Source organism: Petaurus breviceps, unplaced genomic scaffold, assembly GCF_028583685.1.
Source record: "Petaurus breviceps papuanus isolate PSGF00001 unplaced genomic scaffold, PetGlider_PUasm1.0 225, whole genome shotgun sequence".
NCBI lineage: Eukaryota > Metazoa > Chordata > Mammalia > Diprotodontia > Petauridae > Petaurus > Petaurus breviceps.
Genome location: NW_027185889.1, coordinates 12,485,832 through 12,512,471, shown reverse-complemented (window position 1 = coordinate 12,512,471; position 26,640 = coordinate 12,485,832). Strand labels below are relative to the sequence as shown.

Below are 26,640 nucleotides of genomic sequence, written 5' to 3'. Positions count from 1 at the left end.
AAGCCTTCGATAGAAAAAAAAATAACCCAAACAAAAACCCAACATCTACCATGGCAAACATCTCTAACCTTTTTTTCAGAAGAGAAACTCATTGTTCTCATTTCCCATAAAGGAAATAAGGACACAGATTGAGGTGAGGGGGGAGTGGTGGAAACTGGGGAGGGAGTGATGGGAAGGAGATTCTTGCTGACAGTGGAGTACTGGGCTGGAAGAAGAAAAGAAGAAATCCAAGACTGAGCCAATTACCACCCCTTTCCTGGCTTCTCAGAACGCTGAGAGGAGTATGGCCCAAGGCCACTGAGCTGGGGAACTCATAGTCCTAATGGGAGACCTTGGAGTACCTCATGAACTAGAAACAAGGATTGAAGAAGCAATATCTAATCTAATCCCACCACTTTCTAGATAAGGAAAATGAGTCTTATCCAGTCAAATGACTTAACCAGGGGCATAAAGCTTTCAGGTTAGATTTCAAGATCTTTCCAAAAGACATTTATTCACTAGGAGTGTTCCTCTGACCTAATTAGAAAGAATAAACAATAGCTCATGGTTCCATTTTCCTTTTACCTTCTCCCACAAATAATTCACTAGCAAATTTCATTTTAGTGGACAGCCTTAGCTTACAGAAAAGATGAAGAATTGCATCTTCATTCATTCAGTGGAGAGGTGGGGTAGTATGGATAGAGAATGTTACATATATTGGTCATTTTCAATGTTTCCATTGGTTTTGCTCAACTGCATTTTGTTTTTTTAAATTTCTTACAATGGACTGCACAATGGATAGAGTGCAGGGCCTGGAGTCATGAAGACCTGAGCTCAAATCCAGCCTCAGACACTTAATAGCCATGTAACCCTGGGCAAGTCACTTAACCCTATTTGCCTCAGTTTCCTTATCTGTAAAAATGAACTGAAGAAGGAAATAACAAACCACTCTAGTATCTCTGCCAAGGAAACCCCAAATGGCTTCACAAAGAGTCAGACGTGACTGATAAAAAATGACTAAACAACTATAAGAGAAGGTTCCCTAGAGGGCTGGGGTTATATCTGAAAATGACTGTCATGTAAAAAATAAAATGTGATTGATAAAACTTTTATTGTTTTAATCGATCACTAGAACTAAACAGATAAACAAACAAAAAACCAGCATTTCCACAGCAACAACTGGATCTTTTCTGTCCAGACATGGCCCTACACAAAACTGTGAGGTGGGCAAAGCTTGTCTTCAGTGTTTTCCTCTCCCATGGCTCTGGATTACTTTTCCCATGGTATCCATCTCAGCCATTCAAGAGCCCTTGATGATGCCAATATTCCTCATTTCCCCCTTCTTTTCTCTCCCCTCCCAAACACCTCTGACCTGATTATTTCTGACAGCAACCTGGGCTGCCCATTTGTTATAGTTCCAAGACGGATGACATTTTGGTTCTGAACAAAATTGAAGTGAGTGACAGAATGGAACAGAAATCAAAATCCAACAATGTGTTGCATTAAAAAATAAATGCAGTTTAAAAATAAAGACACTGAAAAAATAATAAAGACATTGAATGAAAATAAAAGGCTGGAAGAAAATTTATCATGCATCAGGGGAATACAAAAAAAATTAATTGTTGCAATCATGCTAGGAGACAAAACGAAAATTAAAAATTCACAATATCAAGAGATATATAAGGTAACTAAATTACATTTAAAGGAATTGTAGACAGTGAACCAATTATCAATGCTGAGCATATATGTACCAAATGAAATAGCATCTAAATTAATAAAGGAAAAGTTAATTGCATTGACAAAAGACAGGAAGATAGTTTGGTTCTGCCTCAAGACAGCTGGGAACATAATTCATCACTCGGCAAATATTTGTGGATAGAACTGTGTTTCACTAAATCTCTCCCCTCTCTACCTTCCTTGAGATTGGCCTGTCACTCATAGATGCTCCAGTCAGAAGCTTGGCACCTTCAAGCTTGTTGGTTGGCCATAAAGCCTCAGCAAAGTGTCCACAATTCCATGGGATGATTATGAGAAGGTAATTTCTCATTCTTGCATGTAGATTAGCCACCTTTCTTGTTAGAAAAGAAATTCTCTTGTGCTGGCGATTCCAACCAACTTTGCTGGGCAGAGCTATGATAAAGTGATGTGTCTCTGTAAAAAGAATGAGGGTATTCATGCAGGATGTGTTATGATAATAACTGATGTTTATACATAATGCATTAAAGTCGGCCAAACGCTTTTTACACACACAGTAATAATGGAGAACACATACAGTACCTACTATGTGCCAGGCATTGTGCTAAATGTTTTATAATAATTATTTTATCCTGACAACAACCCTTGGAGGTAGGTATTATTATCCCCATTTTACAGGTGGGGACAACTGAAGTAACCAGAGTCTAAGTAACGTGTCCAGGGGTGGCACAGCTAGTGTAGCTTGTCCATAGTCACATAGCTGACTCTGGGTATATTGTTCTTATTATATATATGTACACATATATATATATTTTTTTAAAGAAGAGGGTGGAGGTTGTTGTGATCTTGACTTTGATTCCTAGAAAAATTCCTTTGGATAAACTGTGAACATCTAGGAAGGAAATGGGGTTCCAAATCAGAGAGATCTGGATTTGAATCCAACCCTATCCCGAGCAAGTCACTTAATCTTTCTGTACCTCAGTTTTCAAGTCTGGCAGAATTATGCCAAGGAACCTGTAGTGTTTTTTTTTTGTTACAAAAGAAGACTTGCTATAGGGATGTGGGTAGGGCATATCTGGAAATAACTGATATAAAAATAAACCAAGGGGCAGCCAGGTAGCACAGTGAGTAAGAGCACCGGCTCCAGTGTTGAGAAGACCTGGAGATCGAATCCTGGGCTCAGACACTTAGCACCCACCCAGAAACACCTGGCCATGTAACCTTGAGCAAGTTACTTAACCCCAGTTGCTTAGGGGCGTCCAAGTGGCTCAGCGAGTAAGATCACCGGCTCCAGTGTCGGGATGACCTGGATCAAATCCAGGCTCAGATACTCAGCACCACACCCAGAAATAATAACTGGCCATGTAACCTTGAGCAAGTTACTTAACCCCAATTGCTTAAAAAAAATAAAAATAAATAAAAATAAACCAAAAAAATCTTTTTTTATTGAAATCACTATGAATAAAAAAATAAAGCCTCCCTACCCCCACCCCAGAACTTTTGGAGATGGAAGGGATATATCAGAGGCCATCATGTCCAATCCTCTTATTTTAAAGATAAAGAAGCTTATGTCAAAGGAGATGGGGTGACTTCTTTTGCCCAAGATCATACAGGTAATAAGGAATGAAAGTAGATTTTCAACCCTGGTTCCCAGAGAAATGGTTTTCATCACATAAAATAAAGTAAACAATATTACAAAAGAAGTAAATTATATTGAAATATGGATCTCAAAATCTAATTTTTTTTAAAGTTCCCCAAGGTTAAAAGCCCCTGGACTCAATGAACTCTTAGGTCCATTTTGGCTACAAATCTAGGTTTCTATGGTCAGTGCCAAGGAAGCACCAGTACTCTCCCATTTTGAATGAGATCATGACCTACACATCCTGTCAAACTCCACAATACTGCCAAGTTCTCCATCACTCGAAGTCCCTTTCCAAGCATTCTATCTATAAATATCCCCCTTTGCCCCCACTGTGAGTGTCCCCTTCTTGCTGGAGAAGGAACTGGCTCATTGGTGGGAAACAAACCTCTGCCTATGTCAGCATTTGGGTCCTTTGATCTCTAGCCTGGAAAGGACAGAACAAAAATACCCATGGTAGAAAAGAAGTGAAATCTGAGATGGGTAAGTAGATAAAAAGAGAGACTGACTGCTTGGGAATAATTCAGGTCACCAGACACAAGGAACTAGGTTGCAAAGTATTGAAAGAACTGGTCAGTGTGATTGTTGAGCCCCTATCAGTGGTCTTTGAAACAGAAGGATAGCACATACAAAACAAAAGAAAGGGATATCTTTTTTCTTATTTTTTTTTTAAAAAAGGAAAGGGTAGAGCTTGCTGTTATCTTACCTTTGATTCCTACCAAATTCCATTGGATAAGCTGTGAACATCTAGGAAGGAAAATGGGGTTCAGAATCAGAGATTTGGATTTGAATCCTATCCTGGTCATCTATTAGCTGAATGATCATAAGCTAGCCATTTAGTCTTTTTGCACCTTCATTTCCAGATCTTTAAAATGAGGACAAAAATACCTTTGCTGCCCACCTAACGGTTATTGTGAGGATCAAATGATATGATTTATGTAAAGCTATGTACAACCCTTACACTGTTACATGAATATTAGATATTATCAAGAGTGGGACATGCCAAGCTAATTCATCTCCTTTTTGGTCACTATCACTACACTACTTGACCAGTGGATCAAGAGAACATGGGGAGTGTAATTTACCTAGATTTCTGGTAAGCATTTGACAACTTTCGTGGGCTACACCCATAATCTTATGAAGATATAATGAGTCTTACCGTCTCAGTTTTATAGATGAAGAAACCATGGCTAAGAGAATGGAAGCAACTTTCCTTGCTCGCGGGTGGTGTTGGAGATGGCATTTGAGCCTAATTATTCTAAGCTCTGAATCTGATACTCCACTTAATCATGCCGGATACCTCTCCTAAGTATCTTGAGGCATCCACTGGATGGCTCAACAGTGCCCTTATGTTATGAGTAACTGGTCATCATTCATATATCTAGGGCTAGAAGGAACCTCAGAGACTATCTGGTCTGACTTCCTCATTGTTCAGTCTGTCATACTATAAAGATCGAAAGATATGGGTTAGGTTAGACTGTAGCTAGGCAGATTCAGAACTGGTTGAATGTTAGTTGAAAAGACCAAAAGAAGATTCATTAATGTGCACCTCTAGGTCCTGTGTTATATATAGTGATTTTTTTTTATCAATAATTTTAATAAAGACACAAATGGATACACATTAAATCTGCTGATGAAACAAAGCTCAAACAGACAATGAACATGTTAAATGTTAGTCAACATACGAAAAAAAAATCTTGAGAGGCTTGAATGTTGGGCCAAATGTAATAATAGGAAAGTCTAAAGGAATAGATGTTATTTCCTATGTTTAAGTTTAAAAATAACCTTCACAAGAAGAAGAATGGAAGGAAGGGTGTGACTAAGCAAGAATTCATCAGAAAAAGATCTGAGGATTTTAGTGGACCCTGAACTTAATATGTCAGCAGTGTTAATGAGAGGAAAAAGAAGCAGGGTGATTTTAAACTGCATTAAAAGGGGAGTAATATGCTCAGCAGCTGATCAAACCACATCAAGAATATTGCACTCATTTTGTGGATGCCACATTTTAGGAAGGACATTGATTAAATGGCAGAACATCCCAAGAAGGGAGTTTATCACATGACCACTTTATCACATGACCAAAAGACAGTCTTTTTGCTACCACATACTGTCTTGTTTTATGCACCCCATGACAACTCTGTACATTCCTAAAAATGCAATCCTTCTGACCTGATCCTTTATACATCTTAGTAGAATTAGACTTTGCAGCAACACCAGCAATGGACATATTCTTAATTTACTTTTGTATATGCTGAGGGGTATCTCTTCAATAGCAGCACAGATGGTATCATCAGTGATTAGAGTTTGCTTGCCATTAATTCTCTTTGAATCTTCCTCTTGGTCATTTTTTGACAGAAGGTTTGGTTTGTAACAGCTAAAATAATGGTACAAGAGAATGACTTTTTCCTTGAATCTCTTATTAAACCTTTGAATGTTTTATTTATTTCTATTATAGATTAATAACCCCCCCAAAAAGCTACTTTGTTTATTACCCCAGCCCCCATTTCCACTCAGTGACAGACGTACAGAATTCTGAAGTCATCTGCAAAGCTAAAGTGAAGAAGAGAAAAAAAATAAAGCAATTACCTCATGTCAATTACATCGGGTAATAATATCGGCGCCGTTATTACTGCGTTTCTGATCATTTTTCTTCATTACTCTAATGGTAGCAGTTCTCCTCATTATCCAACACATTTCTCTTCATTACCTCGCAGCGGTGATGGCGGTGATGATGAGCTCTATTTACAAGTGTAATTCTGTGAGAGATCCTGCAAATTCATGATGGAACACATGAACAACAGAGGCCACACTAGGCTAGGGGTTAAGCTAAGGCTCTTGTTGATGAAGCTAGGTTTGAGAAGTTCCTTTGTTGTTGAAAATGTTAAAGAAAATAGACAATCACAGAGACCTGACCAACGAGTGCAATAACATTTTTGTAGCACTTGGAGGTTTGCAAAAACACTTTATATATGTTATCTCATTCAATCCTTACAACACTCTAACGTTGGTGGTGTTATTATTATTCCTGTTTTATAGGTGGGGAAATTGAGGCAAAAAGCAATTAAGACTTGCCTAGGGTCACATGACTAGTAAGTACCTAAAGGAGAATATGAACTTAGGTCTCCCTAACTTCAAAGGCAACATTTCTCTTCCTGGCTTTCCTTCTCACTTTCTGGACTTTCCCAATATGCCTCAGTCGCCTTCTCATCCTAGAAGATCTCTCTGGTTTTGTATTCCTCACCTCCCTTTGGTGAGTTTCCTCCCTTAGTGTCCATTTTGAGAAATGCTCAGGCAAGTCATATTCACTCGTTCACTCCTCTTCCAGTTACATCTCTGATTCTCCAGACTGTTCCATTACATAGTCATGCAGGTACCTTCCCCTACCTCACCTCTCTTCAACTTTTATATGTGTTTTCTTCCTCCATTATAGTGTGAACTCCTGAAGGTAAAAAAATTATGCTTTTACCTTTTTTTTCTCTGTATTCCCATCCCTTAGCATAGTGCCTAGTCCAGAGTAAGCACTTAACTGCTTCTTGAGTGTATTATCCACTGTACCATCTAGCTACCTCCATATCTGAGTAGTTCACTGAATTAGAATGAACCTGCCCCCAGAACTGAACCCTTTCATGTAAAAACATCCAATAGAGTGATCTTCTCTGATAACATATTTGACATTCTTCTCTATTGGTTCCCCACCTCTCTTCCGGGAGCAAAAGAGTTTCTTTTGTTATGTTATGTTCCCCATAACAGATCAGTTTCTCAGTTACTCAGAATTCAGTTTCTTTTAAAGGATCTAATAATAATGATGTTCAGTCATTTCTAACTGTTTGTGACCCCATTTGAGGTTTTCTTGGCTAAAATACTGAAGTGGTTTGCCATTTCCTTCTCCAGCTCATTTTACAGACAAAGAAACTGAGGCAAACAGCGTTAAGTGTCTTGCTCAGGATCATATAGGTAGTAAGTTTCTGAGATCACATTTGAACTCAGGTCTTCTTGATCACTGTGCCATCTACCTGCCCTAAAACTAACAATAGGTAGCATTTATATAGTGCTTTACAGTTTAAAAGTGCTTTAATATGTTATCCCACTTTATAATTGCAACAAACCTGGGGGTTCTTTCCATTTACAAATGAGGAAACTGAGGTGGGAGTTGTAGTTGAGGAAACTGAGGCCAGGGTCATACAACTAATAAGGGTCTGAGGCTGGATTTGAACTCACGTCCTCCTGACTCCAGGTCCAGTGCTCTATCCACCATACCACCTAATTGCTACCAAAATTAATAATAGTAATAATAATAGTGGCTATCAAGAGCTATTATTATTTCTTTTTAAAATTTCATTATCTAAACATATTAGGATATTTTCATTTACATGAACATAATCTTTATGTTTGTTCTTCTTGTTCTGCCTATCTCTGTTTGCATCAATTCATCCAAATCTTCCATGTTTCTCTGAATTCTTGAAGTTTGCTTCTTTTGGGCAAAAACACTCCCTTGTTTCATCCTTACCATCAATGGGAGAGATCATTTAAAAGCTACCTGAGTATTCTAAAACTTCACCTCATGAATTGTAAACAAAACTCTCACTGGATCACACAGCTGACCCTGAGCAATCCACTTATCTTAGTCTCAGTTTCCTTGTTTTTAAAATGGGATCAAGGCTTCTTAATCTCTTGTCTTTCATAAGCCCCACTGACAATCTAATGATGACACTCCCTCTCAGAATAATTTTTCAAATGCATTAAATAAAATACGTAGAATTACAAAGGAATCCTATATATTGAAATACGGATATAAAACTTTTTTTTTAATTCACAAACCCCAAGTTAAGGTCCCTTCCATCACTAAATCTATATTTTTATGATTCCCCCTTTAAAAATTTTTTATTATTATTTTTTTTTCTTTTTGGAGGGGGGAAGGCAGGGCAATTGGGGTTAAGTGATTTGCCCAGCTAGTAAGTATTAAGTGTCTGAGACTGGATTTGAACTCAGGTCCTCCTGACTTCAGGGCCAGTGCTCTATTCACTGCACCACCTAGTTGTCCCTTATGATTCCCCCTTTATAAAACAAAATGAAATATTCTGTCTGCAAGTAAAGAAGCTTGGCCAGTTGTAAACCTACTGCCCAAGATGCTGAATTGGGCTTTGTCTCATGACAAAGTCCATGAATAAATCAAACAAAGATTTATGATATAGAGGAAAGAGAATTAAACTGGAATTTCAGGCTCTAGCTACATCTAGATAACTAGAAATGTGACTTTGGGTAAATCATGAAGTCTTCTTGGGCCTCAGTTTCCTCATCTGTAGCCTGGAGAGAGGGTTGACTAGTTTGTCTTTAGCTATAGAAGTCGACACACTTGAAGGGTTGGGAAAGGAGAGCTAGAATAAGGACTAGAGAACTGCCCCCTGCCTGCAAGCCATCTGAGATGAGCAGAAGAAGAAGGCAGGAGGGGACCTGCTCATGGGTGTAACACCCGGGAGGTTTTAACTGGCAAGGTGCCAGGAGGTTGATTATAAGATAGAAACCTTTCATTGTAATTGCTTAATTGCTACTTAACTAGCTTTCTCACAGGAGAGAAAGCCCTCCCAGCCATCCCACAAACCTCTCACCCAAGACAGGGCCAAGGAGGTGCCCAAATGATCTGCACAAGTCACCATGGGGCTATGAAAGTCACACAGGCTAATCAGTAAGGGCACGCCAGCCCCATGAAGATGGGTCCCATAACAGGACACTTCAGTCACTTCAGCCAGCCTGGCACATTTGGGGAAGAGATTTTAATTTTAAGCAGCATTTTTTTTTCATCTGAAGAGTCTTAGACTATGCAGAATGGACCAAAAAGGCAGGGTCTGAGCCCAGCAGATTTTGATGTGATGGTCAAATGGAGTACAATATTAAAACAGCAGGAAAGTATGTATGTATCACACAGGGGAACGATGTTAGAGGAATCTGGAAGTATATTAATTCTCCATGGGTCCTCTCAGATTCAGCAACTCCAGCAGAAATGAAATGCTCTTCTTGAACTGAGCCCAGACTCCTAACCAGTGCAATGATACCATCTGCTCAAAAGGAAATGACATGGGAGGTGGCAAAGAGAGGAAGCCAGAAAGCTGGCCAAGGTTTTATTCTCTCCTGATTCCCATTTTCCATAGGAAAGTGGACAGGCTGTCCTTCTTGGACCAGCAGAGGGGTCCTGACTTCTCCCAGACAGCTATTCATTAGGGTTGTGCCACCCCCAGCATACCATCGAACCTTTGCCCACTGCCCTGTGGAGTAAGCTGCACCTTTTGTGGCTTCTGCAGCTAGAGAGAATGCTGACAACTTCCTATCCCTGGAATTATGATGAAAGACCTAGCTTCATGAGAACTGGCCATGAGAGAGCTCAGCAGAATCATGCTGCCTATAACAAATAGAGAGGCAGATTGGTTGAGTGGAAAGAGTCAGAAGATCTGGATTCAAATCCTCCTTCTTAATATTTACTGACTGTGTTACTTGGGAAAATCACTTAATCTCCCTAGGTCTTGATTTCCTCATCTATAAAAGGCTGGCACTGGAGCAAATGTCACCAGGTCCCGCTAGTTCCAAATGAAAGCTTCTTAACCTGGGGTCCACAAACTTTGATAAAACATATTCGACAAGTTATTTCCTTATAATTGGTTTCTTTTGTAATCCTATGTATTTTTACCTTATTCATTTAAAACATTCTGAAAATAAAAACTCAATTCTGCAAGAGTCCATAGATTTCTTCAGACTGTCAAAGAAAATCCATGACCCCCCAAAAGGTTAAAAAACCTTGGTCTAGTTCTGTGGTCCTATAAATAGCCTGCCCTTGGGGGAATTTGCCCTGGCTTGCTGTGTATATGACCAAGCAAACAAAATATCATGCCTTTTAAGTGGGAAGGGTTGCAAATCACCTTGATTCATTGAACAATCATTTATTAAGGGGCAGCTTAGAATAGTGGGTAGAGGGCCTGATATGTATTAGGAGGCTGAGGCTGGTAGTTCTCTTGAGCTCAGGACTTCAGAGATGCAGCAGAACTAAAGCTAATGGAGTGTCCACACTGGGTCTGGCACTAATATGGGGAACCATGGAGAATGGGGACCATCACTTCTTGCTGCCTAAGGAGGGACAAACCAGCCCAGGTTAATGGAGTAGATTCAAACTTCCATGCCATCTCATGGGTAGCCTCTATATCTCCTGTATCATGAATGACATAGGGAATGAAGGAAGGAAGGAAGGAAGGAAGGAAGGAAGGAAGGAAGGAAGGAAGGAAGGAAGGAAGGAAGGAAGGAAGGAAGGAAGGAAGGAAGGAAGGAAGGAAGGAAGGAAGGAAAAGAGGAAGGAAGAAAAATTGGAATGCATTGGAATTAGAATCAGCATTAGAATGCTGATAAGCATTAATTAGAAGGAGTCTTAACTGGGACTTCCAAGCACCAGTGACACCAGGTGTTTAGGTCACAAAAGGAGGATAAGGATGGGGACTGGGGCAGAAGCAGTAGGCTAAGATACAGCAATACAAAGACAAAACCAAGAACATTCTTTGCTCTCAAGGAATATATATCCTCAAATGATGAATTTCACAGAATGCCAGAGGAAATCTGGATGCTTGTTAGCTATGTAGCCATGGACAAATCACTTAACCTTGCAAAGAACTTCATTTCCTAATCTGCAGCATGGGGGTAGAATTCTACTCAGCAGACTGAGGCGATTGTTGAAATGAAATGAGTTCAATCACTGACCCCTCTCCTTATCCTTCTGTTCCCATCTCCTTGCCTTTTTGTTCATGCTTCAAGTCTATAATGTCTTCCTTCTTCCCAATTTCATCCACTGAAAGCTTTCCTTTCCTTCTGGCCAAGCTGGAGTGCCTTCTTCTCCATGCCCCAGGTTCCTTGACTACAAATTCAGTGATTTGTCCCCTGACCACATAGTCTTTCCTTGCCAGTTACGTTGTGGCAGAGTTGCTGTTTTCTTCAAGTGTGCTTGGACTGGGTGTGCCCTTGAATTACTTCAAAGCTAAGATTCTGTGAATTTGGAGCAAAGACCAGGTCCCTCCATTTCCAAATCAGTGTTTTTTCTCTCACATAATGCTTCCTCTCATTACTGAAAATTAAAATCCACATGAGTCCTGTTTGGATGGAATGTAGAGGGTGTAGAGATAAGGTCCAAAATGCAGGCAGGGGCAGGAAGGTGGAATACCTTTAATGCCAGCCTAAGATGTTTTCATGCCTGGGATATGAGCTCTTGCAAACTAATTTTTCAAACAAATATAAGTGAAGCTTTTGAGATCTAGATAGTCTGAGAAACTCCTGGTGTGTGAACTCCCTCCACAAGACAGATGTACAACCCTCTGTGACTAGTAGAGAAGTTGCCTGAGACACACAGGTGTTAGGAGACATGACCAGAGTCACACATCTATGACATGTCAGAGGTGTCCCTGGCTTCAGGTCTAGAACTTTATCCTCTAAACCACACTATCTCTTGGGGTCATCTCCAGTCATCCTGATCTATTGGACCTGACCATTGGACCCAGATGACTTCAAAGGACAGAGTGAGGCTGGTGACCTTGCATAGCCCTCCCTCACCTAAATCTACTTCACTTGTGTGTCATGGCATCACCTCCCTGATATCATGGCCCTCTTTGAAGAACAAAGGACAAACAACATCTCAGATATAATGCAGGGGAAAGCTGTCAGTCAACATTGATGTCACACTTTCAATTTCGCAAAGCACTATTCTTATAATGCTTTCAGATTTTCAAAGAGCTTTAATCTCATTTGATTGTCACAATAGCCCTGTGAGGTAGGTGCTAATATATCCCCATTTTCCAGATGAAGAAACTGAGACTTAGAGAGTTCAAGTGACTTGTCCAAGGTTGCAAGGTTATGAATCTTCTAAATCAGGGTTTGAGCTCAGTCCTTCCTGACTCCAAAGTCCAGAGCTCTAACCACTACAACAAATTGCCTTTCAGCAGCTATCATTACCTGGAGTTTCTGCATCTGACATTCTTCAAGGATTTGGCTAATCATCTTTTTCATATCTTATTACTAGAATAATAGCTAATAATAATGACTAATAACTAACATTTGCATAGCACTTGCTATATGCCAGACACTTGGACTAAGTGATTTACAATGATTACCCCATTTGATCCTTAAAACAACCCTAGGTTGTAGGGGCTATTCTTATCCCCCTTTTACAGATAAGAAAATTGAGGCAAACCAAGGTTAAGTGACTAGAGCCCTGTATAATACTTTTCATCTCCCACGCAACTTCTGTTTTCCCAATGTGGTACAGTGGAATGATCTCTGGTCTTGAATTCAAAGGACAAGGGGTCCAATTCCTACCTGTGATGATTACTACCTGTGTGGCAAGTAAGTAAATCCCTGTGGTCCGTAGTTTCTTCATCTGCCAAATGAGTGGTTGGGTTAGATGCTATCTATGGTATCTTCCAATGCTAAGTCAATGATATCACCATCCTAAATTGCTTCACCTCTCTGGTTTTGATTTGGTCATCTATAAAATAAAGTTGATTAATTAAATAAGAAAGTTGGGGTTAGATAGAGTCCAAGGTCCCTTGGATGTATGAGTCTATGAATAAAACAACCACCATATTTCTAAGGTTGACTGCAGATCTGATTGCCCTTGAGCCCTGTGCCTTCCCCCTGAACTGCGAAATTGACCTACAGAGATGACCCAAATAATGGCCTTACTCAATTTGACCAACTTTAAACTCCCAAGGTATACTCCATAAAACAAAATGGGATGGGGCATGTTCAATAAAATTGATATTTATTACTCAGAGACAGCACACAGAGATAGCTGGGGCAAAAGTTCACCCAGAGGGAAAAAAATCTCTGTAGCAATCCCTAGGACCTCTGCCAGCTGGCCAAGCAAGAGGGGAGGAGGACCTGGCCTTTCATTAGCATCATCAAACATTTGTGGAGTAGCCATTGTTGACACAGTAGAACCAAGTACGTGAGAATTAAGGTAGGACTCTTGCCGCATGCCTTCACAGAAGAGAGGAACTGAGGAGTATGGTCATTCAATACTGGTCATCAACTATTTATTATTTAGTAAGAGTCTGTCACTGGGGATACAAAGAAAGGAAAAAAACAAAACCGCAGAAACCCAATCCCTGCCTTCAATGATCTCTCATTCTAAAAGACAAAACCACTATATCTAGCTATAAATTATACCTTATAGTTATATATTACTTATACCTAAGCTGTAACTAAACCTACAAGCTATACGCACAGAAAGTACATGGGAAGCTGTTGCTCATCCTTCATTCTCAAAGAGGACCAATGACATCAGGAGGGTGATGAGTTGCAAGTGAATTGGCTTTAAGTGAGGCAGAGCTGTGCACAGTCATCTGCCTAGCTCTTTCTGATTAGGTCATCAAAGTAAAGTGGTAAGTCATAGGTCAAGATGACTGGTGATGGCCTGAGATGCAGGGGGAGAACTTATCCTTTTTAAATTATGGTCTGTAATCTGGGAGGATGGGGTAAGGGGGGTGTAGAGAGAGAGAAACCTCCTGCAGAAAAAATACATGAAACTGAAATATAGTGAGAGATCACATACCTACAGTTTCTTTGGCAAAGGGAATTTCCAGGCGCACGCTGAGAGAGGCAAGCCAGAACGGCTCCCGGGACAAGGCCTGATCAACAACAGGAGCAAGTCGTCCCACCAACCACAAGGGCCACTACCAGGCCTATCACCAAAGGACTGGGACTGGAAAGAGCAAGGTAAGAACCAAATGCAGGGCCCTTGTCAGGGACAGCAAATACTCCTGGGACTACCACTCCATAGCCCAGAAATTTAAAAAGCCCCTATCAAGGATCTTCAAGGACCAGGATGGCAGAGTGAATCCTGGCTGCTCCAAAACTGCCCCCCTCCCCAAAAACATAGTAATTATTGCCCCAGGGCAAAACCCTAAACAGTAAAGGATTGGAAACTCTAGAGGAAGGGCATGGGTAGGGCCCTGCCTCAAAATGGGTAGAAAGCAGACTGCAAAGACAAAGATTATAGAGTCCTACTATCCTCATAGGGAGGAACCAAACTCAGAGGGAGACAATGTTGACTCCACACCCACAGCTGAAGCATCAACAAAGAATGGGTCCCAAGCACAGAAAGCTTTCCTAGATGAGCTCAAAAGGAACTTTGAAAACCAAATGAGAGAGATAGAAGACAAAATGAATAATTCTTTTAAAATCAAAATTGCAAAATTAGAAAAACGTTATAATGAAGAAAACAGCTCCTTAAAAGGAAAAATGCGTGATATGGAAAAGGAGCTCCAAAAACTAACCAAGGAAAATAATTTGCTAAAAACTAGAATCAACCAAACTGAAGCAAATAACACTATGAGGAACCAAAAATTAGTCAAACAAAACAACAAGAATGAAAAATTAGAAAAAGAGGTAAAATATATCAATGGAAAAATAACTGACCTGGAAAACAGATCCAGGAGAGATAATCTGAGAATCATAGGCCTACCAGAAAATCATGATGAAAAAATCAAACTGGACAACATCCTCCAAGAGCTCATCAAGGAAAACTGCCCTGAGATACTAGAACCTGAGGGTAAAATGGAAATCGAGAGAATCCACCAGACACCTCCTGAAAGAGATCCTAAACTGAAAAGTCCTCGAAATGATGTGACCAAACTCTAGAACTACCAGGTAAAAGAGAAAATACTTCAAGTGCCCAGAAAGAAACAATTCAAATATCGAGGAACCACAGTGAAGATCGCACAGGATCTGGCAGCCTCTACATTGAAAGATTGGAGGCAGTGGAATGCAATTTTTTGCAAGGTGAAAGAGCTTGGGTTACAACCAAGAATCACCTACCCAGAGAGACTGAGCATATTCTTCCAGGCAAAGAGATGGTCATTCAACAATATAACAGATTTCCAGACCTTCCTGATGAAAAAGCCAGAGCTCAATGGAAAATTCAACCTTCAATTGTAAGATGCAAGAGAGACATAGAATGGTAAAGAAGGTAAACACACACACACACACACACACACACACACAGACACACACACTGTTATTTAATGAGAGCAAACTGTTTATAGACAAGAAAAGGGTATGAGTATAAATTTCACAAAATGATGATAAAAAATCTTATTAAGGGCTACAAAGGGACTGCAATGGAAGAAGAGGAATGAATGAAGTGGAAAAGGGCAAATTATGCCACACAAAGAGGTATAAAAACAATATAGCAGAGGAAAAGAAGGGAGGGAGATGAGTATTATATGAGCTTTTCCCTCATTAGTTCTAGTGCAAGGAGGGAATAACACAACCAGTTAAGCATAGGACTCTATGGAGAAGAGAAGCAAAATGAATCATAATAGAAGGAAAGAGGAGGGGGGAGAGGAGCTTCTCATGAGATTTGTTCCTGTCACTCTTGGTGTGAAGAAGAAATAACAATCTTCCTTAAGTATAAAAATGTCTTAGAGGCAGTAGGAGGGGAAAGGACTACTAAAGGGGGGAGTGGTTAGAAGGGAGGGAAAAAGTAAGGGAGAAGGGGAGGAAAAGGGAGGAGGGCTGATAAGGGAATACTGAGGGAGGCAGTGGTCAAATGGAAAACTACTAAGGAGGGGAAGGGAGAAGGGGAGAAAAAATATAAACATAAACAGGGGAGGGAACAGGATGGAGGGAAATAAACAGATAATAATCAAAACTGTGAATGTGAATGGAATGAACTCTCCCATAAAATGGAGCCGGATAGCAGAATGGTATAAAATAAAATTTTATTTCTCAGAAAATAAAATAAAAATAAAAACCATAATCCTACAATATGCTGTTTACAAGAAACACATCTGAAATAGAGGGATACACACGGGGTAAAGGTAAAAGGCTGGAGCAAAATATATCATGCCTCAGCTAAAGTAAAAAAAAAAAAGCAGGGGTAGCAATCCTTATCTCAGATAAAGCAAAAGCAAAAATTGTTCTAATTAAAAGAGATAAGGAAGTAAACTATATCCTGCTAAAAGGCACCATTGAGAATGAAGCAATATCATTACTTAGCATATATGCACCAAGTGTTATACCATCCAAATTCCTAGAGGAGAAGGTAAAGGAATTACAGGAAGAAATGGATAGTACAACTATACTAGTGGGGGACCTTAATCTCCCCCTCTCTGAACTTGATAAATCCAACCTCAAAATAAACAAGAAAGAAGTTAAGGAGGTGAATAGAATTTTAGAGAGGGTAGGTATGTTAGATCTCTGGAGAAAACTGAATGGAGATAAAAAGGAATATACCTTCTTCTCAGCAGTACATGACACATACACAAAAACTGACCATGTACTAGGACATAAAAACCTCACAATTCAGTGCAAAAAAGGCAGAAATAATAAATGCATCATTCTCAGATCATGATGCAATAAAAATCATAAGCAATAAAGGGCCATGGAAAGTCAGACTAAAAACTAATTGGAAACTAAACAATTTAATCCTAAAGAATGAGTGGGTCAAACAAGAAATCATAGAAACAATCAGTAACTTCATTCAAGAGAATGACAACAATGAGACAACATACCAAAATTTGTGGGATGCAGCAAAGGCAGTTCTTAGGGGGAGTTTTATATCCCTGGGTGCATACATGAATAAATTAGATAAAAGGGAGGTCAATGAATTGGGTGTGCAATTGAAAAAGCTAGAAGAAGAACAAATTGAAAATCCCCAATTAAATATTAAATTAGAAATACTGAAAACCAAAGGAGAGATTAATAAAATTGAAATTAAGACAACTATTGAATTAATAAGTAAAGCTAAGAGCTGCTTTTATGAAAAAAACAATAAAATTGTAGAACCTTAGTCAATATGATAAAAAAAAGAAATTAGAAAACCAAATTATGAGTATCAAAAATGAAAAGGGTGAATCTACCACTAATGAAGAAGAAATTAAAACAATAATTAGGAATTATTTTGCCCAGTTGTATGAATATAAATTTGACAATCTTAGTGAAAGGGATGAATATTTACAAAAATATAAGTTGCCCAGATTAACTGAAGAGGAAGTAAATTACTTAAATAACCTCATCTCAGAAAAAGAAATCAAACAAGTCATCAGTGAACTCCCTAGGAAGAATATAAATTTCCCTCATGAATATAGATGCAAAATTTTTAAATAAAATATTAGCCAAAAGACTACAGCAACTTATCACAAGAATAATACACTTTGATCAGGTAGGATTTATTCCAGGAATGCAAGGTTGGTTTAATATTAAGAAAACCATTAGTATAATTGATCGTATCAACAATAAAACTAGCAAAAACCACATGATTATCTCAATAGAAGCAGAAAAGGCTTTTGACAAAATACAGCATCCATTCCTATTAAAAACACTAGAAAATATAGGAATAAATGGAGCCTTCCTTAAAATAATAGGTAGCACCTATTTAAAGCCATCAGCAAGTATTCCATGTAATGGGGAGAAGCTAGAAGCATTTCCAATAAGATCAGGGGTGAAAAAAGGGTGTCCACTATCACCCCTCTTATTCAATCTGGTACTAGAAATGTTAGCAGTAGCAATTAGAGAAGAAAAAGAAATCAAAGGAATCAAATTAAAGAAAGAAGAGACCAAGCTATCACTCTTTGCAGATGATATGATGATATAGTTAGAGAATCCTAGAGAATCAAGTAAAAAACCACTTGAGACATTAAATAAATTTGGCAAAGTTCCCGGATATAAAATAAACCCACATAAATCCTCGGCATTCCTGTATATTTCTAATGAAATTCAACAGCAAGAGAAAGAAAGAGGAATCCCATTCAAAGTTACTGTAGACATCATAAAATATTTGGGGATCTACCTGCCAAAACAAACCCAAGACCTATATGAACACAACTACAAAACGCTTTTCACACAAATAAAGTCAGATCTAACTAATTGGAAAGACATCAATTGCTCGTGGCTTGGTCCAGCTAATATAATAAAAATGACAATTTTACCTAAATTAAATTATATATTTAATGACATACCAATCAATTTACCAAAAAACTACCTTGTAGAGCTAGAAAAAAATAGTAACAAAATTCATTTGGAAGAACAAAAGGTCCAGAATATGAAGGGAATTAATGAAAAGAAATGCTAGGGATGGTGGACTAGCTATACCAGATTTTAATCTGTACTATAAAGCAGCAGTCCTCAAAACTACTTGGCACTGGCTGAGGAATAGAGTAGTGGATCAATGGAATAGATTGGGTATACAAGACTCAGCAGTCAATGACTATAGTAATCTACTGTTTGATAAACCCAAAGACCCCAGCTTTGGGGATAAGAACTCACTATTTGACAAAAACTGCTGGGAAAAACTGGAATGTAGTATGGCAGAAACTGGGCATTAGACCATTATTTAACACCATATACCAAAATCAAGTCTAAATGGGCATATCTAGGTATAAAGGCTGATACTGTAAGCAATCTGGGAAAGCAAGGAATAGTTTACCTGTCAGATTTGTGGAGAAGGGAAGACTTTATGACCAAACAAGAGCATTATAAAATGCAAAATGGATAATTTTGATTACATTAAATTGAAAAACTTCTATACAAACAAAGCCAATGTAATGAGGATTAGGAGGGAAGTGGAAAACTGGGAAACAATTTTTACAACCTATGTCACTGATAAAGGACTCATTTCTAAAATATACAGAGAACTGAGTCAAATCCTTAAGAATATAAGTCATTCCCCAATTGATAAGTGGTCAAAGGAAATGAACAGGCAGTTTTCAGAGGAAGAAATTAAAGATATTTATAAGCATATGAAAATATACTCTAAATCACTATTGATTAGAGAAATGCAAATCAAAACAACTCTGAGGTACCACATCTCACCAGTCAGATTGGCTAAGATGACAAAACAGGAAAATGACAAATGGTGGAGAGAATGGGCAAATTGGAACACTAATGCATTGCTGGTGGAGTTGTGAACTGATCCAGTCATTCTGGAGAGCAATCTGGAATTTTGCTCAAAGGGCTATAAATAATTTCATACCCTTTGGCCCAGCAATACCACTTCTAGGTTTGTATCTCAAAGAGATCATAAAAGTAGGAAGAAGACCCATATGAACAAAAATATTTATAGCAGCTCTTTTTATGGTGGCAAAGAATTGGAAATTAAGGGGGTGCCCATCAATTGGGGAATGGCTGAACAAGTTGTGGTATATCCATGTTATGGAATACTATTGTGCTATAAGAAACGAGGAACAGATGGACTTCATATTTACCTGGAGAGGCTTATATGAACTGATGCTGAGTGAGAAGAGTAGAGCCAGGAGAAATTTGTATACAATTACAGACACAATGTATGTGTGATGACCACCTTTGATAGACTGGACTCTTCTCAGCAGTTCATGGTTATAAGTCAACCCCAAAAGACTCAGGAAGGAGAGAGATGTTTACATCCAGAGAAAGAACTGAGTTTGAACCCAGATTGAAGCAAACTACCTGCTTTTTCTTTTTCTTGTTTGGTTTTATTTCCTCTTTCCCATTGTTCATTCCATCTGATACAATACATCTTTATAACCTGACTAATGCCTAATGTGAAAGTATTTGCAGATACTATACTTGATGGGATGGAGGGTGGGGGGGAGGGAGAGAAAATTTGAAACTCAAGGAATTGTGGAAATGAATCTTGTAAACTAAAAGTAAACAAATTAATAAAGACCAAAAAATTAAAAAAATAATAAAATTAAAATAGCAATAAATCTCAAAAAAAAAGGGGGGGCATTCCCAGATGAAAAAAAAAGCTCCTTCTCCTAATGTATGCCATGGCCTCCTCTGCAATTTATAGTTTTAGATACATGGTCTTAACCCAAAAGTTAAGTGACTTGCCCAAGGCCACAGAGTCTATATGTATCTAAGGTAAGACTAAAACCTAGCTTTTCCTTGATCTGAGACCAGTCTTCTATCCACTGTCATACACTGCCTCTTTTTGTAAATGAGTCTAAAATGTTGTCACCCCACTTAATTGCAACAATGAATCTCAGTCCCAAAGAAAAGAGAAGACAATGTGCCTCCTTTCTCTTGATAGAGAGGCAGGGGACTATGGTACATATATATATACTGGCATATGTGGTCACTTTGTCAGGTGGATTTTGTTCACATTTTTACATTTTATTTTATATATCAAAATATATTTATATATTTTATTTTACATATCATATTTTATATTTACATATGACAAGGTTGGATTTAATGAAGGTGGAATATTTGGAAATTATTCTGATGCTTTTGAAAAGGCATAAATTAAAATTATTCATGGGAAACAATATGCAGGAATATATGCGTGTGTATGAATGAATTTTTGAGCCACAGAAATGCACGAAGACTATCTAGGCCTCTGTATTGGCAGAGAGAAAAACCAATACCCACAAATTATGGGATCATAGATTTAGAGTTAGAGGTGACTTAGAGGTCATGAATTCCAATCCTCTCATTTTACAGATGGGGAAATGGAGGCCCATAGAGGTTAGGTAACTTATCCATACGATCACACAGAGCTCAAAAGTGGCAAAGACCAAATGCAAATCCAAGTGTTCAAACTGTGAATACCATTCTCTTTCTTCTAGGGCAGAATATGACAATAATTGCACTTGAATTAACTTTGAACTTGTATTCACAAGTGGTAATGTTCTGAAGACCATAATAGCCTTTTTCATATCCTGTTTTTGATATTTTTGAGGTGGTCGTGTGAAAGAAGGATTGTGCTGATTGTACCTGACTTAAAGTGCATGATGGGTAACATGGAATAGAGCTGACAAAAATGTAGATTTAGGGTAATAATTGGAGCTACCCAAAAATAGAATGGGATGCGTTGGATGGATATTGATAATACCCTACTGACCTTATATCATTCTTTTAAAATGGGTATTCTTACTAATATATTTAAATATTAACATGTTAGAATACTAATACATTTTATGTATACATTTTGTTATGACATCACCAGAATTTCCTCCAATATCTCTTTCCTTCCCCCTCCATTCATTTCTCACAAGTTATACTCCTTAGACTGGATTCCACTACTGTCATATTCCCAGGAAACCTCTTATAAGAAACCCTACCATCTTGCAAGTTGGCATCAACTTCACCTCTTCAGTACCCTCAGTACCTTCTGCCACTCTGATTGGAAGACTGGAGGGCAAGGAAAAAGATCTTTTCCAATAGGAAGAGGCTCATAGCTGGGCCAACTCTTCACTTTCTACTTGCCACATTCCTTAGACTTCCCCTACTGAGTACCTTCTTCCTCCATCTTGCATCCCTCTGCTTTTCAGCTTTCTTTTATATGCCATCTTTCCCCATTAGATTGTACACTCCCTGAGAGTAGGGACTGCCTTTCTTTGTTCTATTTGCATCCCTAGTTCTCAGCAACATGCCTGGCACATAGGAGGTTTTTAATGTTTATTGACTGGCTAACCCTCCCAAAGAACCATCCCATAAAACAAACAAAAAAGTTAAGGAAAAAAAAGAGGAAGAGAAAAAAAAGGCAATAAAACCATTCAATACATCAAAAAAGGCTGAAAATATATGCAGCCTGCCACCCCCATGGATCTGCCTCTGCAAAGAAATGGAGTGGAGGTATTTTCTTCAGTTTCTTATTTGTAGTTGGGCTTATTCTCTGTAATTTTGCAGGGCTCACTTTCTATTGTTTTGTGGTCCTTCTTTCCATTTACATTATTGTAGTGGCTTTGTATATTTTCTTGGCTGTTTCCTTCTCCCTGCATCAAGTCATATCAAGAAATGCATTCCATGCATTTCTGTATTTGTCTCATTTGTCATTTGTTACAGCGCAGTAATGTTCCATTGCATTCATGCCCCAATTCATGGATATCTTTATTTATTCCAATTCTTTGCTACCATAAAAGAGTTGTGATATAAATATTTTGAAATATATGGGTGCTTCCTTCTTATCAATAACCTCCTTGGGGTATATGCCTAATAGTGGAATCTCTGAGTCAAAAGGCATGGATATTTTATTTTAATTTTTTTTGCTTTTTGGAGAGGGGAAGTAAAGGCAATTGGGGTTAAGTGACTTGCCCAAGGTCACATAGCCAGTAAGTGTCAAGTGTCTGAGGCTGTATTTGAACTCAGGCCCTCCTGAATCCAGGTCTATTGCTCTATTCACTGTGCCACCTAGCAGCCCCTGCATGGATATTTTTTAGTACTTTTATTGACATAATTTCAAACTGCTTTCCAAAATGTTTATTCTGATTCACAGCTGCACAAACAATGCACTAAGGTGCCTTTCTTTTTACAGCCCCTCCAACATTGGTTATGCCTATTTTTTATCATCTTGCCACTTTGCTGGGTATGAGGTAAAATCTCAGGTTGTTTAGATTTATATTTAACTGTTAGTAGTGATTTAGAACATTCTTTCCTATGGCTGTTAATGTCTCTTAGGACATTTCTAGGGGCAGCCAAGTGGCACAGTGGTTAGAGCACTAGGCATGTAATTAGGAAGGCTCATCTTCCTGAGTTCAAATCTTACCCCAGACACTTACTAGCTGAGTGACCTTGGGCAAATCACTTAATCCCAGTCTCCTCATCTGTAAAATGAACTGAAGAAAGAAATGGCAAACCACTCCAATATCTCTGCCAAGAAAACCTCACATAGGGTCATGAAGAGTTGGACGTGACTAAAAAAAATGACTAAAGAACAAAAGGACATTTCTATGACAATCACTTTGGTCAGTTCAGCCAACTGGTAAATTTAGACGTGGGTGGAGAACAGGAGCTTTCAGCCATATCAGGGGTTTCACTTGGCTGGTGAATTTAGCTGGAACACTTTATCCAGAGAGGCCTGTAAGATTGCCATGAGAGTCAACATGGTTTAATGGATAAAGAGAGAGCTGGCCTTGAAACCAGGAAGACCTGTGCTCAAGTCCCATGACTGACACATACTGGGTATGTTGACCCCAGGCAAGTCAATTAACCTCTAGGTGGCCCACGTATCTTTCTAAGATTCTAAGTTGCTGAGCAGGTACTGATTTGCTTTGGCAGAGGGAATTTTCTCACCAGGGAGTTCCCTATGCCAATAAAATCAAAGGTCCAGTCCAAAAACATAAAAGGTTCTCATGTTATTCAGTCCCTCGCTCAAGGAGGCCAACAGATAATAAAGGCAAACATACAATTAACACTGATCTGGGACAGATAGGACAGAACTTACTCATTATCAGTTCTCTAAGCTATCCTCACACCCTCTCTCTAAATATATTTTTGAAAATTGGTATGATGAAGGATGGGATAATTGCTGGGAGTGTAGTTTGGAGGAAATGTATGCTAAACTTTGATACACTCCCGTTTCTGTGGGTTAAAAGCTACTTTTAAGACTAGTGCTGAGGATGCATTTTATGAGACTGTTTACGATTCTAATCTCACTGATACCCAGACGTACCAATAAACCAAACACCATAAAAATGGCAGAAATCGGACTTCCTGGTTCAAAAAGAGCCAATCATGAGTCTAGAGATAAGAGGATCATGGAGTCATAGTTTTGAAGCTTGAAAGGGTCTTGAAGGCCATTTACTCCAATTTCATCATTTTATAGATAATATTTCATATGCTTGCCTTCTTTTGGTCCCCACAACAATGCACCACAATAATACCTGTAAGTGCTACAGGTATCATTTCCATTTAACAAATGAGGGAAACCAAGGCTCAGAGAGGTGGGGCTGTCTTGCCCATGTCCCATAGCTGGTGTCAAGATGGGATTTGGAAGGATTAACAGATAGCCTCGACCCAAGCAGGGTTTCCAGGGCCCAGGTAAGTCATAGTGTGAGGCCTTCCTATTTCTTCCAGTATCCTCACCCAAGTAAAAACTAGTTACAATGAGCATCAAAGGCCATCTTGAAAAAAAAAAGAGAAAGAAAAAATACTGGAGAAGAAAACATAAAAGTATGTTAGACAACCTAAACAAGGAGAAGGGGTGATAATGGTCATTTTTTTTCATGGTTTCATTCTTTCAACCAACATTTATTGAGCCCCTACTGTATCTCTGAACTTTAGCATCTATTTAATTTCATTATTTTGTTTACTCATTACACCAAAATAGAGCAAAGCACCTTCATGTCTTCTCATCCTCAGAGAGTGTTCAAACTTCTATCATAAGTTCTCCATAGATAAGTTGGTAAGGAGAGAGAGAAAGAGAGAGAGAGAAAGAAAAAAAAGATAGATAGATAGATAGATAGATAGATAGATAGACAGACAAAATGGATGCCTTTATTAAGCAATTACTATGTACCAGGCACTACGTTAGTATACTAAGTGCTAGGAATACAAATACAAGCAAAGAAAATAATCCCTACTCTCAAGGAGCTTATATTCTAATGGAGAAAGATAACATATTGAACTGGGGATGAAGCAAGCCTGGATAGGACTCCTTCCAGATCTGTGGTCCAGGAGTGCTACCCATCAGAAAGGGAAGAAGGAGCTTGCATGACTGAGGCTTCTCTGAGGTGGGAAGGTGGTTGGTGTGGAGATCAAGAACTCTGGATGTCTTATTTTTGTTTTTTTCAGCATTTCAGTGACACGAATTTTCCCTTGAGACTGTTATCTCTCATTCTTGTTGCAACATTGGCCCAACCTACTTTTCTGTAATACCAACTTCAATATTCCAATGGCTATGCACCATGGAATATCAATATAATCATTCCTTATATCAATGCAGATTGCAATCTATCCATGCTCTTAATCTGGTGCAATTGTTCTTTATCATCTCCCTTATATCCTTCAGTCAATAAGCATTTATTTAACACCTACTATATGCTTGCCACTTTGCTAAGTACTGGGGATACAGAGAAAGATCAAAGTCAGTCTTTGCTCTCTCTCTAAGAGCCCCCCAGACATAATGGATATCTTTCTCTAGGTCTTTTAGATTTCATGGAAAGCAATTCTAATCCATCATCATTTCTTTGGTCTCTGATTCTGTTGTTCACTGTGATAATTATATTTCCCAGATCTGATTCATCTTCAAATTTGATAAGCATGCCATTTATACTGTCACTTAAATCATGGGTAAAAATGCTAAAAAAAGAACAGGACCAGTAACATGTCCCTGGGAAATTTTATTGGAAACTCCCTCCAAGTTGTCACTGACTCATTAACCAATACTCTTTGGATCCAGTCATTCAGCCAGTTTCAAATTCATCTAACTACATGATTATCTTATGAAATAAGCAAGTAGAGTTAATATCACATAAAGAGCAAAAGAGAGGCACATGGCAGCTGCAAGTAGGCTGCAATATATAATGAATGTCAAACTTCAAAGAACAGGAGTGAAAGACATAATGAAAGAATTGTGTGATGGGAAGAGGAGGTAGGCTGCTCATAATGATGAGAGTGTTGGGTTGACAAGTAGATAGCCAAAGTTTTCTGCTGATATTCAAATGATGTCAAGGAGTAAGTGAGGTTGGGCTGTAACATGTTGAGTGGACTCACAATGACCAATTTATGAGAAGGCATGGATGAGAGTCACACAGGATGGCAGGCATCTTTAGAGAGAACTCCTCAATCTGTGTTATCAACAGATCATTTAAGTAGGATTCTCTAGCTTACATTTCTCCCACTTGTATAAAAGAATATCATAAAAGATTTTTCAAGTATCTTTCTAAAACCCAGCTATATTACAACTATAGGATTTCCCAGGGCTACCAATCTCATAACCTTGTCAAAATATGCAACAACTGGTTACACCATCTTAGATAAGTATATATCTTGCCAAAATAAAATTATTTAACATCAAATGTTATAACATATTATTATAATAATGGCAGTTTAATATAATAGTATGATGATTAAAGTAATTACATCTTATAATAGGATTATTACTTATTAATGAAACTATGAAAATCAAAGTTATTATTTATTACTAAAGTCCATTAAATAAACTTGAATGTGTTAGATATTTCATAGTCAAATTATTTTGATGTACTAGATTTAGAGTCAGGAATCTTAGGTTTCATTTCCATTCCTATCACTTAATAGCTATATGTCCTCAGTCTCTATAGCTGAGGCAAGTCAACTTATCTCCTATGAACCACATCTCCCACATCTGTCAACAGATAATAATTCCCAACCAGCCCTGCCCTGCTTACCTGACAAGGTTATTGGGAGGATCAAATGACCTGATTTATGTACAGCATTTCGTAATCCATAAAGCACATGGTAAATGTCAGCTCTTATGATAACCATTAATAATAACAACAGAATCTCATTAATTTGGACTTGCCTAATTAAAAATGTGTGATAATTCATATGAAGAACTGATTGAAGTTTACATATGCAGTCTGCAAAAGGGAATTTACTAAATGAATAGTGTAAATAAT

At 38.4% G+C, this 26,640-nt stretch overlaps 1 long non-coding RNA gene across 2 annotated transcripts; it reads right to left on the bottom strand.

The window, feature by feature from the left end:
- Positions 1-1,113: 1,113 nt before the first annotated feature.
- LOC138166624 (uncharacterized) lies at positions 1,114-26,446 on the bottom strand. 2 transcript variants are annotated; one of them, XR_011169652.1, is made up of 4 exons: positions 26,410-26,446; positions 5,900-6,081; positions 4,020-4,060; positions 1,114-2,130 (listed from the first exon to the last, which is right to left on the bottom strand). It is a non-coding gene; the product is annotated as an uncharacterized lncRNA (long non-coding RNA). The 2 variants fall into 2 exon arrangements; XR_011169651.1 differs by lacking the exons at positions 5,900-6,081; positions 26,410-26,446 and adding an exon at positions 4,473-5,241.
- Between the last annotated feature and the right edge of the window lie 194 nt (positions 26,447-26,640).